At 37.8% G+C, this 14,174-nt stretch overlaps 2 protein-coding genes across 2 annotated transcripts in view; one reads left to right on the forward strand and one right to left on the reverse strand.

Moving 5' to 3' along the window:
* Positions 1–5,990, reverse strand: part of LOC128701862 (molt-inhibiting hormone) — a 24,331-nt gene extending 18,341 nt beyond the window's left edge. The window contains exon 1 of the mRNA XM_053795815.2: positions 5,885–5,990. The gene's annotated coding sequence lies outside the window, so the exon portion shown is untranslated. The remainder of the gene's footprint in view (positions 1–5,884) is intronic.
* The window catches only part of LOC128701861 (homeobox protein Hox-A2-like), a 51,309-nt gene that overhangs the window by 2,265 nt on the left and 34,870 nt on the right, over positions 1–14,174 (forward strand). The window lies entirely within an intron of this gene.

Genomic DNA, 14,174 nt, shown 5'->3' on the forward strand with positions numbered 1-14,174 from the left:
CTCTCGGAACTCATCAAAAGTAAAGGTATATCAAAGGAGAACTTGATGCTGGTGAAAGTGCTCGTGATTCAGGAAAAACCCGACCTGCTCTCCTTTTCCTCGAATCAAACCTGATTACCTCCCATTCTCCAGGTGTTGAACGATCCACAAAATCCAGCCACAGTATTTTGACTTTCTTTTTAATTTCGCCTAAATATTTAGAATATGCATTTTATTGAGAAGACGTTTCGTTCACCAGGGAATTTATTAATTGATGATAATCAATAATAAAAAAAGGCTGCTTTGATGCTTGTTCAGGGATCTTGATCAAAGTAATTGGAGCAATTATTCTCCTCTTTGGTTTAAACCTAATTCATTCTCCTTTCCAGGTCGGGTTTATGATATCCCTGAGAAACACACTTCTTGGCTGTCTTTGTTAAGCAGATAGAGTTAACTATCCTGGTTATCTATACTTGGTTTACTATGCTGGGTTAACTATCCGGGGTTAACTATCCAAGATTAAGTGTACAGGGTTAACTATACAAGGATACCTCTCTGGGGTTAACAATTCAGGGTTAATAATCGAGGGTTACTTATGGGGGCTAACGATCAAGGGTTATCCAACTGGAGATAGGTATCCCGGGTTAACTATTCAAGGTTAATTATCCAGGGTTAACAACCAGGGGATAGCTATACAAAGTTGATTATTTAGAGTTAACCATCCAGTGTTAACCACCCGGGTTAACGAACCTGGGGAGGAGAGAAGAATATCAGATATCAGAGCCGTCTTCTTAGCCACAGTCTTGCTACACAAAAACTAAAGCCTTCTATATTAAACTATATTAAAACTAAGGAGTACTATATTATATTACAGTTAAAACAATAATTAGTAAGTTCGTTTTAATATCATATGATAAGAGAGAGAAAGAGAGAGAGAGAGAGAGAGAGAGAGAGAGAGAGAGAGAGAGAGAGAGAGAGAGAGAGAGAGAGAGAGAGAGAATGTGATACCTAGAGCCTCGTATCAACAGTGACTGGATTACTCTTTGAAATAGTTGAAATATCTTACTTAAACGCTCTTATGGAGCGTAGTTATGATCTGAAGGCGGTGTTGTATCACCCGTACAGGTTTACCAAAACCCCATAATAATAATAATAATAATAATAATAATAATAATAATAATAATAATAATATAAAACTACATCTACTGCTACTAATACTGATACTACTACTACTAATAATAATAAAAAAATATACTCTGAAGGTGCTCTGATTAGACAATTTCCTCAATTATTATTATCATTATTATTATTATTATTACTTTTCCTTGTATTTATATTCATGGAAAAGGTAGCTCTCATTACTTTTATCAAGATCCCTTCATCAACATCAACATCAACATCAACACACCTCTGAAGGGATTGTGAACCACAAGACTCACTCTAAGGACACTGAGAATTTTTTTTTTCTTTTAAGACAGAAAGATATTCACAAATTACCCGTATTTTAAAGAAATAAAATATGACGAGTTTTCGGTTCGTTCTGGACAATTGTCAAGTCACAATTAAGGCGAAGAAAATAGAGAATACCAGAATACTCTAGGGGAGGCAGAAAGGAAGAGAGTGATAGTAGTAGTAGTAGTAGTAGTAGTAGTAGTAGTAGTAGTAGTAGTAGTAGTAGTAGTAACAGAAGTAGTAGTAGTCGTTGTAGCAGTAGTGGTAACGGGGGGGTAAGTAGTGTAAATAATAGCAGCAGTAGTAACAGTAGTAGTAGTAGTAAAAGTAGTAGCAGTAGTAGTATTAGTAGTAGAAGTAACAGTATTAGCATTGATAGTGAGCTGGTAGAAGAGAGAGCAAATTATTGCCCTAATCAGAAAGATTGTTGGGAAGTATTTGGCTTAATTCCTGTTCGTAGCCTTGAAAATATACAACACGTTGGCTGTCGCTGTCACAACTTACCTTGAAGAGAAAAAGTTACAGTTTCTATTTTAAAACTTTCACAATTAACGTACGAACAACTGAAAAACAAACTTTTATTCTGACAACGTTTCGCCCTGTCTGGAGTTTCATCCAGCTACATCATGGCTTGATACAGCTCTACACAGAGCGAAATGTTGGCGCAGGAAAGGCTTACCAAGCACTTTATCTTTTCTTCACTAATTTTCTTGGATCCGTCAGTTCTAGTCCTCCTGAACACATGATTAATATGGAGGTGCAAATTCTTGGGTAGCTTTAGGTAGTGGTGGTTTTGATAAGGACTTTTATGGGCCAGTAGGCCTTCTGCAGTGTTCCAGCATTCTTATGTTCTTATATATAGTAAACAAGAGGGTACCTCTCACTGGGCGTATACGGAGCGAAAAGTAAACTAGCCACCATTACGCTGCAGAGGATAGGCATGACTCTTTCCTGTTTCCCACTGAATTACACCTACAAAAAAGCGAATTAAGTAAATTTATTTAGGCACAGGTACATATAAGTGCAATTATTACACATAGTTTAAATTACATAGAAACACATCCCCCCCCCCCCAAAAAAAAAGGCAATAGATGTCAATTTGTCACAAAATATTAACGTCTATTGATAACGTAACATGAGAATCGACAGCATCTATTTAACTGGACATAATATTAAGAGGTATCCATGTTCAATGAGAAGGGCTAAACCCGTGTGGGTAATTCAGTGGAAAGAGAGGTGGAAGTCCTGTTCGTTAATTGCTGGACTCTGTCAAAAATGTCAGTTGAAGGACCGGCTAAACCTCTGGTTTATCTTTCTGTTTTTTCTGTATGTAAACAAAATTTTTTGACGCGATATTTGTCTAGTAAAATATATTTAACGTATTTGTTTTATTTGTAAACAACATGTATATTTTAGCAGATATCATCGCAGAAAAATTTGCAGGGAAAACTGGGTGGCGTTTCGGTCCTTCCTGGACTTGATAATGGTCCCAGAAAGACCGAAACGCAGTCCACGTTTCCTTCTGATTTGTAGACTTGTGATTTTTTTCTGTCAAGTTATTGTAACTTTATTAAAAATCTATTAGTAAACTTCTCATCACACGAAATACACTCTAGAAATTCGTAAAAATGCTACGTTTTCTTGTCATATTTTCTTGACACCCTTCTCTCTCGCCCTCCGTCTCTCCCGCCTGCCACAAAAAACTGTATCGTTAAGTTAACGTAAGTCACACTAAGGATATTATTCTCAACTTGAGCAACGTAACATAGCGCAGAATTTCCTGGCGACAGCCACACAATACGCCACACTTGTCCTCTACAAAATAAACCAAACACTCATTATCCATCACGAAGCTTACAGTGAAATGCTTTTAAAATGACTAAGGCAAATGCAAATTAGCCTAGACAGCTGTTGGAAGATTTTTAAAAGTCATTCGATCTCTCCCTCTCCTTGAAACACCCAGCACAGTCGGTTCATTTTACGAAGCGAAGTGTGGACCATAGCTCATTTCCCTCTAATGGCTACCATTAATACCTTTTCTGACTCGTTCTCAAGTTTTAATTAGCGGTTTGAGGGTAAGGGGTGAGCAGGTTCACCGTAGTTCGGGTCTAAGAAGCTGGTAGTGGTGGCAGGAAATATCTTGGCTGGTCCCTCACAACTCAAGCAAGACGGTCATGCAACACCATCGGGGATACAAAGCTATTCCTGCTATGCAGCGTTTGGTTTCGCTTGGCCATGGTACTGCCGCTCTGTGTCTCATTCCTTATTGATGTCACCCCGGAGACTGTAGGATCACTGACTACCGACTCGGGAACAGACTTTGTTGCCAAAGAGGCTAATTTCTAATGCAAATTATATATATATATATATATATATATATATATATATATATATATATATATATATATATATATATATATATATATATATATATCCAATGGACGGTAGCGGCTAGATTTTTATGCTCCATATACCCATTTAGTGGACGGTAGCGGCTAGTTTATTATGGACTCTACATCCATCCAGGGAAGGGCAGCGGTTAGTCTATTATCATATCTCTCCTGCGGACTGGATTATCTAGTTTAGGGTAGGTTAAACTTGCACCCCATATCCATCCTCTGGAAGGTAGAAGATGGTCTATTGTGCACGCATTATCCATCTGCGCCACATAACCATCCTGTGGAGGGTAGTGGCTAGCATGTTATACATCCCAAAACCATCTTACGGACGGTAGCGGCTAGTAAATTATGCACACTATAATTATCCAGTGGACGGAGCTAGTTTACTGTACATCCCTATAGTCATTCAGTGGAGGGTAGCACATAGCATATGGGTACACAAAATGCCCAGGAACTAAGCACTTAAAAGTGCAACAGGAATACGTTAAAGGGGCAACAGGAGTACGTTAAAGGAGTAACAAGAATACGTTAAAGGGGCAACAGGAATACGTTAAAGGGGTAACAAGAATACGTTTAAAGGACAACAGGAATACGCACAAAAAACAGGAGTACGTAAAAAGAGGAAACAGGAAAACGTTAAATGAGCAACAGGAATACGTTTGGGTTATATATAATTCATAATTTTTATCTGACCTCGTGCATCAGATTGATTTATTATGGTCAAGACATATCGACTACACAAGGGTCATTAAGACTGCATATCACCTATAAATCACCAGTCAAGGATACTTAAATCCCTAAAGTAGGGATTACAAAAAAAATTCTACATCTATTCACTGAGGGATTTACACCTCTCAGTACAAAATGCTCTGCAAACTTTAGAATGCTCCATTTTGTGAAGCAAGTTAAACGCTCTTTTGCCTCTAATACACCTTCGTGTGTTAGAGTGACTTGTAAATAATCCAAGTCGGACCGAAACGTCGTCGTATGTTCTTCTCTCCTATGTGCGGCTTGTTTGTGTATTGTTCCAGTCACGGTATTGTGCCTTTTTGTCCTTTTACAGGATTTTATAATGTTTATTGACCTGAAGGGTTAGTAACCCAGGGGAAAAAAATAATAAAGTCTTGTCCTTAAATCGTCTGGCTTACTTGCACTGATTTTTTTGGTGAAATAATCTTTTAAAATTCAGGAAAATAAATTTCACTCCTTCACAGAGGATTTTTATTATACTTTTATGTAAGATAAACCCGTGTAGATTATTTACTTCAGGTTGTGATGGGGACTTGATCCTCCGTCCGCTTGTTACACACTACCTAACTGTCTTCATCTATTCAGTATAAAACCTTTGAGAACTCGGGAATGTAAGTTCCACCCTGGCCGAGAAAAATGGGGAAAAAATTAATGTACAATCGTTTACGTTTAAAGAAAAAAGATATAGGCTGGTTTATGGGCTGCAGAGCCTATCTCGCTGCACGAGTAACACTGAGAGTGAATATCATCTGTTGGCTATCAGTCAGGACTACTTAACCATCTTAAGGAAAAGGAATTTACACTGTCTCTCAGTGAATATACACTGAGAGAATATGCATTGAGTGAATACACAGTCTCTAAGTGAATATACACTGAAAGACATACACCTCATGGCGTGTATATACCCTTGAAATAGAGACTCAAGCTGTAAACCAAGCTTTATAAAGCTCTACACAGAGCGAAACATTGCCCAAAATTAAAGATTGTTCTGCAATTTGTGTTTGTGTTGTCATACTTGTCAGTAGCTACAATAATAACAACAACAATCATAATAAAATTTTGTATATAACATTAATAATAATGATAACAAGACGTCAGTAAATACAACACTAGGCAGTGATATTACTCTTGCTCTCAGTCTTCTGAAGAGGACCTTATTGTGTGGATAAAATATAAAGTACTCTAATACTTACTGGCTCTCGTCATTAACTGAACAAAATAAACAATCCAAACATCGAAGAACAAGTTCGTTGTTTGATTACCCTTACCTAGTCTGGGGAGGAGTTGAGGGTGAAATGGCTTACCTCACTTTTCATCTTCTTTGTCTTCAGGATACGTGCAGTTTTCCTAGAGGTATCGTCTCCCGATGATTTCACGAGTAATGATGTGGAGAGATTAGTTGTGTTTGTTCAGGAATGTCTCTGGCAACAGATACCAGGTGATGACAGTTCTACAAAGAATCAACAGCATAACCTCTATCAGAAAGTCTGGGAGACAACTTCAACTCCAGATATGGCCAACAGACAGCGCTGCTTAGGATCATTCTGGGCCTGGCAACTGGGGCTGCAGCTGCTTAAATTCTGGAAATAAACTTAAGGAAGGAAGAATTATATGCTTTTCCCTCACAGATGAGAGACAGGAAAAGCTCCAGGAACGTGGTTTGGATTACTGAGCTCGTTTAACTACTGAGACCAGATTTTATTTACAACTGCCTGTTGTAAATAAAATTTAATATCTAATTGCCTAATTTTTTGGTTATACCTATTCTTCTTCTTTTTCTTCTTCTTCTTTTTTTTCTTCTTCTTCTTCTTCTTCTTCTTCTTCTTCTTCTTCTTCTTCTTCTTCTTCTTCTTCTTCTTCTTCTTCTTCTTCTTCTTCTTCTTCTTCTTCTTATTATTATTATTATTATTATTATTATTATTATTGTGATCATCAAAATCAAGCGCTAAAAACACAAGGGTCATACAGCGCTGCTCGGGTTTTCCTATTGATTTAATTTTAAGCACTATCACTCAATGATCACATTGTCAAAATCTACGAGAAATCCAAGTAGACTTAATGTCCAGTTTGATTTTCTTCCAGCGTCTCCATGATTTTGTCATAATGGTTCAGTAGCTGTGACAAATATGATTCTTCCTGCTCAAAATCCATGTTGGCTCGGGTGGTGTAGGTCATCCTTCTTATTAATGTTTATAACGTGGCATCTAATTCACCCATTCACTGACTGTTATGATGCTAATGGTCTGTAACTTTTTTGCCAGTATTCTAATACCTTCTTCATGGAGAGGAGCTGCGTATGCACATTTTAAGGCCTCAAGTGTTTCACCTAGATCTATGATCTTTCTGCACAAGATACTGAGTGCTCGTACTAGTAATATTTTAGGCTCATATATACAGGGTATTTCACTCGTAGGAGGCCCCGAGTTGGTACTCACGTAGTTGCAACTGTCTTGTCTGTATAGTATGTCTGCAATAAACGATAACTCGGGGCCTCCTACGAGTGAAACACCATATATATATATATATATATATATATATATATATATATATATATATATATATATATATATATATATATATATATATATATATATATATATATATATATATATATATATCTATATATGCAATAAGATCACAGGAAACAGGTGATTTCAAAATATGCAAAACAACCACTCTGAAAGAATAGAGAAATTCCAAGCGCTTTCGTGACTACTCACATTATCAAGGAACTATGAAAGTGAAGCATCCAAGGAAGCTATATAAGGGGTCGGCCAGCACCTCACTATCAGATCCCACAACGGTTAAACACGTGACGCACGGCGAGCCAACTTGGATAGGTCCTTTGCAAAACTCACCCCCAAGCTATTTATTTGTCCAGTGTACTATTAAATTCTTCCCAAATTCTATTAATTATAAATGGATCTAATTTATATAAACCAAAGGAAATATTCATATTATTGTCAAAACTGCTTTTTATGAAACAAGATTCAATTATATTCCTGTCGACCATGGACTTGCTTGATACTACTTTCTCAACTTTTTGAAAATCAATTGGATGGTTAAAATCTCTTACATGAATAAATAGAGCATTGGAATCTTGTCCAGTTCTAATGCTATATTTATGTTGTTTTAATCTTAGTTCGAGATTTTTACCAGTTTGACCGTAATAAACTTTATCGCAAATTTTACAAGGAATCTTATAGACACATACATCAGCATTTTGGGGGGAATTCTTAATCAAAAGTTTTTTTATTGTATCAAGATTTTTGAATACAACTTTAATATTAAAAGTCTTAAGAAGAGAAGGCATATCAACCAAGTTTTCATGTTTTTGAGAGCTTTACGAATTTGTAGTCCTGAGTTCATAGATGAGGAAATATCCAAAATTTATGAAATAGGTAATGATTTAAAATACCCAAGAAATGTAATTGATAAATCTTTTAAAGTTGCTAGGAACACTTTTTATAATCCAAAAAAGGGCAACCAGCCTTATTCAACTAAAAATATGTTGGTTCTCCCTTACCATGAAAACTTGGTTGATATGCCTTCTCTTCTTAAGACTTTTAATATTAAAGTTGTATTCAAAAATCTTGATACAGTAAAAAAACTTTTGATTAAGAATTCCCCCCAAAATGCTGATGGATGTGTCTATAAGATTCCTTGTAAAATTTGCGATAAAGTTTATTACGGTCAAACTGGTAAAAATCTCGAACTAAGATTAAAACAACAGCATTAGAACTGGACAAGATTCCAATGCTCTATTTATTCATGTAAGAGATTTTAACCATCCAATTGATTTTCAAAAAGTTGAGAAAGTAGTATCAAGCAAGTCCATGGTCGACAGGAATATAATTGAATCTTGTTTCATAAAAAGCAGTTTTGACAATAATATGAATATTTCCTTTGGTTTATATAAATTAGATCCATTTATAATTAATAGAATTTGGGAAGAATTTAATAGTACACTGGACAAATAAATAGCTTGGGGGTGAGTTTTGCAAAGGACCTATCCAAGTTGGCTCGCCGTGCGTCACGTGTTTAACCGTTGTGGGATCTGATAGTGAGGTGCTGGCCGACCCCTTATATAGCTTCCTTGGATGCTTCACTTTCATAGTTCCTTGATAATGTGAGTAGTCACGAAAGCGCTTGGAATTTCTGTATTCTTTCAGAGTGGTTGTTTTGCATATATATATATATATATATATATATATATATATATATATATATATATATATATATATATATATATATATATATATATATATATATATATATATATATATATATATATATATATATATATATATATATATATATAGGGAGGTACCACCCTCATCCTCAGAGAAGACAATAAACGTATCTCAGGGAAAACTGCCTCAAGTGCTGCATTAATGGTCATGTTTTGTATTACTCTTTGAAGTTCTTTGTTATCTGTGCTCATATCAGGTATATGATTTGTAGTTTAGGCTGAAGTAATGAAAATTTCCGTTTCTCCTCACTTTTATCGTTTAGTGGATTACTGAACATGGAGTAATTTCTGGTCACTTAAGCTTTCTTTCTCCTTTTCGTCATTAGTGGAGGAACCGCCCCTGAGTAATGCGTTATTTCCACAGGAATATTTAGATTTTTTTTCATTTTCTTGGACGTTTTCTTGGTTCCGTTTGTGCTTTCTCGTCTGGTATGAATATTTAGGTTTCTGCTGTATATCGGTGATTCTTTTCCAGGTACACGAATAACCCACACATAGGAAGGAGGACGTTTCGGTCCGACTTGGACCGTTCACAAAGTCACACTATCACAATGTGACTTTGTAAATGGTCAAAATCGGACAGAAACGTCGTCGTAAGCTCCTCCCTCCTGTATGCGGGTAATTTGTGTATTGTTCCCGTCACGGTATTGTGTCTTTCTGTTATTTTCCAGATAATGTCACATAGTTCAAAATTTATTTTCCCACTTATTTCTCCAAACATCGAAGTAAAGTTTACTTAAAGTTCCTTCTTAATGACTATCTCGGGAGTTCTCTGCTCCTGAATTCATACTAGTTCGTGCTTCTATGAGGCTGTAAACAGAATATATTATATATGAGATTCAAATATCTCTCATTAGTTCCTGATTGTTTGTGAAGATCAGATCTAGTGTATTTTCTTGTAGGTTCTGCTATCTGTTGATTTAAAGCAAGCTTTTCAGAAAGATTCATTAGCTCTCTGGTATGTGTCTGATAAGCTACAGTGTTTTTTATGGTATTCTAGTATACCGCTATTCTTCTTCTTCTTATGACCAGAGCTTTGGTATGATGGGTAAGGAAGAAGGATGGGTGAGGATAGAAATCTTGGAAAAGGATGGGAGGGGGGAGAGAGGTAGGATATAAAAGGTAAGTGGCCCATACCGCTATTTACCTTCTTCCATTTCCCATTTGGGAGGTTGAAATATCCAAGGAGGATAATATTTTGTGTAGAATTTTCAAGATTTTCAAGACAGCTGTTTTTCTTCCACAATGAATTTCTCAGACGTTGCTGAATGTAACTCAAAAACAAGATTAACTGCTAGAATCCTGTTCTCCGTGTTAATAAATAGTACGTCTACTGTTTTATGTGATAAATTCAACATTTCTATACAGTAAAATATATCTTTCACATAGACTCCTTCTCGTCTACGTGATTTGTCTACTCTTTCAATTCTGTTTACATAGCAGTTTTCCACCCATATCTCACAATCCAAAAGATCCATAGGGTGAAGAAATGTTCCCTTAATAAAAGTCTGGATCAGTGCATAGGTATCACTCTAGATCTAAAATTTAGACCTTGAAAAGTGCTACAAGTCTCGTCAGTGTATCCCTAGGCCTACCAGAGCCTCTCCTCTCAGCCCTCTGTGGTGTAACTCTATCTTCAGTGTTGCTCAACAAGCGACCGCCTCTACAACATAGATGTCATTATTTACCCGCAGACACACGAGCTGCTACTGCCGTCCTTACACATACACAAGCTGTGCACACATACACACCAGCTGTGTACATACACAATCTGTTTACACATACAGGCTCTATTCACACGCAAACCAAATGCAACCACACGTAAGTTGTGATGGTACACACGTAAGCTGTGATGGTACACACGTACCATCACACGAAAAGCCGTGTACACACAAACAGCTGAGTTAACACGGAGATACACGTGAAAGAATCTATCACTGAAAATTATTTTCTTCGAATTATTAACTAAGGATTGATAACCCAGGAGGGTTGATAACAAAGGAGGAATGATAACCCAGGAGGGTTGATAACCCAGGAGGGATGATAACCCAGGAGGAATGATAACCCAGGAGGAATGATAACCCAGGAGGGTTGATAACCCAGGAGGGATGATAACCCAGGAGAAATGATAACCCAGGAGGAATGATAACCCAGGAGGGTAGATAACCCAGGAGGGTTGATAACCCAGGAGGAATGATAACCCAGGGGGTTGATAACCCAGGAGGGTTGATAACCCAGGAGGAATGATAACCCAGGAGGGTTGATAATCCAGGAGGGTTGATAACCCAGGAGGGATGATAACCCAGGAGGAATGATAACCCAGGAGGGTTGATAACCCAGGAGGGCTGATAACCCAGGAGGAATGATAACCCAGGAGGGTTGATAATCCAGGAGGGTTGATAACCCAGGAGGGATGATAACCCAGGAGAAATGATAACCCAGGAGGAATGATAACCCAGGAGGAATGATAACCCAGGAGGGTTGATAACCCAGGAGGGATGATAACCCAGGAGGAATGATAACTCAGGATGGTTGATAATCCAGGAGGGTTGATAACCCAGGAGGGATGATAACCCAGGAGGAATGATAACCCAGGAGGGTTGATAATCCAGGAGGAATGATAACCCAGGAGGGTTGATAACCCAGGGGGGATTATAACACAGGAGGGTTCATAACCCAGGGGGGATTATAACTCATGAGGGTTGATAACCCAGGAGGGATTATAACCCAGGAGGATTCATAACCCAGGGGGGATTATAACCCAGGAGAGTCGATAACCCAGGAAGGTTGATAACCCAGGAGGGATTATAATCCAGGAGGGTTGATAACCCAGGGGGCATTATAACGCAGGAGGGTTGATAAGTCGGGAGGTATGATAATCCAGGAGGGATGATAGCCCAGGAGGGATGGTAACCCAGGAGGATGGATAGCCCAGGGGGGATTATAACCCAGGAGGGTTGATAACCCAGGAGGGTTGATAACCCAGTAGGGTTGATAACCCAGGAGGGATTATAACCCAGGAGGGTTGGTAACCCAGGAGGGACTATAACCCAGGAGGGTTGAAAGAACAGGAGGAATTATAACCCAGAAGCGTTGATAACCCAGGAGGGATTATAATCCAGGAGGGTTGATAACCCAGGAAGGATTATAACCAAGGAGGGTTAATAACCCAGGAGGGATGATAACCCAGGAGGGTTGATAACCCAGGAGGGTTGATAACCCAGGAGGGATGATAACCCAGGAGGGATTATAACCCAGGAGGGTTGAAAGAACAGGAGGAATTATAACCCAGGAGGGTTGATAACCCAGGAGGAATTATAACCCAGTAGGGTTGGTAACCCAGGAGGGACTATAACCCAGGAGGGTTGAAAGAACAGGAGGAATTTTAACCCAGGAGGGTTGATAACCCAGGAAGGATTATAACCCAGGAGGGTTGATAACCCAGGAGGGATGATAACCCAGGAGGGTTGATAACCCAGGAGGGTTGATAACCCAGGAGGGATGATAACCCAGGAGGGATCATAACCCAGGAGGGTTGATAACCCAGGAGGGATGATAACCCAGGAGGGTTGATAACCCAGGAGGGATGATAACCCAGGAGGGATGATAACCCAGGAGGGTTGATAACCCAGGAGGGATGATAACCCAGGAGGGTTGATAACCCAGGAGGGATGATAACCCAGGAGGGATGATAACCCAGGAGGGATTATAACCCAGGAGGGTTGATAACCCAGGAGGGATTATAACCCAGGAGGGTTGATAACCCAGGAGGGTTGATAACCCAGGAGGGATGATAACCCAGGAGGGATTATAACCCAGGAGGGTTGATAACCCAGGAGGGATTATAACCCAGGAGGGTTGATAACTCAGGAGGGTTGATAACCCAGGAGGGATGATAACCCAGGAGGGATGATAACCCAGGAGGGATGATAACCCAGGAGGGATGATAACACAGGATAACACAAGAATGCCAAATAATGTGGCTCATTTTCTTTGAGGTGCCAGAGAGAAAAATAAAAAATCAAACTAAATCACATGCATTAAGCAAATATTATAGCATTAACTGAAACCTGATTTAATTTGAAATGTCGTAAGATGCTTACTTAAATAACACATACTAAGGAATAAATTGTTTCATTCTGAGAGAAACAACGTGAGAATAAAACGGTGTTTCATTTGAAAAAGATGTTTAGCTACCTCAGAAAATATATATCAACACAGGTTGAAGGAAAGAATAGTCTGGTTGTATTTTCTCGGGGAATAAGAACGTTGATTTTGGTGTGTTATATCGACACATTTATTTTGACAATGTTTTGGTCTACTGGAGCTTTGTTATGTCTTGATTTAATTAAGCTCTACACAGAGGGCGAAAAGTTTTTCTGATAGACTCTTGTTGTGGACTTCATAAGAGTCTACACTATTCAGGACTTGATGAAACTCTTTGCAAAGTGCGAAACATATTTTTAACAAACTCTTGTTTTGCATTCGATAAGCCTCTGCACAGAGCGAAACTTTATCCCCATAATAAAAAAAAATTGGCTCCACTGAAAAGTAAAACTCACACAAGTGATGGTCTAGAACAGACGTACTTAACCGCTTTACGATCATAGACCGCAGATGGATTGTCCAGTATCTGCTCATACCACCTTCACCAGACTGTGGAAATCACCATCACCAGTTCTATTAGGTACCAGTATGACTACAGAAGATGTCAATATCTTGAATAAACAGCTGATAGTTTATTCCAATTTAACAACAAATGTTTTCAAATTGTTCAGAGATCGAGTCCCATACTCCAGTTATTTATGGCATGGGACTCGATCTAGATAATAATAATAATAATAATAATAATAATAATAAGAATAATTGTAATAATAATAATAATAATAATAATAATAATAATAATAATAATAATAATAATAATAATAATAATAATAATTGTAATAATAATAATAATAATACTAATAATAATAATAATAATAATAATAATAATAATTGTAATAATAATAATAATAATAATAATAATAATAATAATAATAATAATAATAATAATAATAATAATATATTTACTACAAGTACATGTACATCAGTGACATACTACTATATAGAAAACCGCTTGTTATGCTGGGCATTTCGGGCAAATTAGGCCAGTTTTGTCCCTGGATGCGACCCACACCAGTCAACTAGCACCCAGGTACCCATTTTGAATTGATGGGTGAACAGGGACAGAGACAGCAGGTGTCTTGTGGAAACACATCCCTAACATTTTCCAGCCGTACCGGAGGAGATTCGAATCCCGGACCTCAGTGTGCACTGAAGATTTAATTACTAACTGTGAGGAA

Source organism: Cherax quadricarinatus, chromosome 69, assembly GCF_038502225.1.
Source record: "Cherax quadricarinatus isolate ZL_2023a chromosome 69, ASM3850222v1, whole genome shotgun sequence".
Lineage (NCBI taxonomy): Eukaryota > Metazoa > Arthropoda > Malacostraca > Decapoda > Parastacidae > Cherax > Cherax quadricarinatus.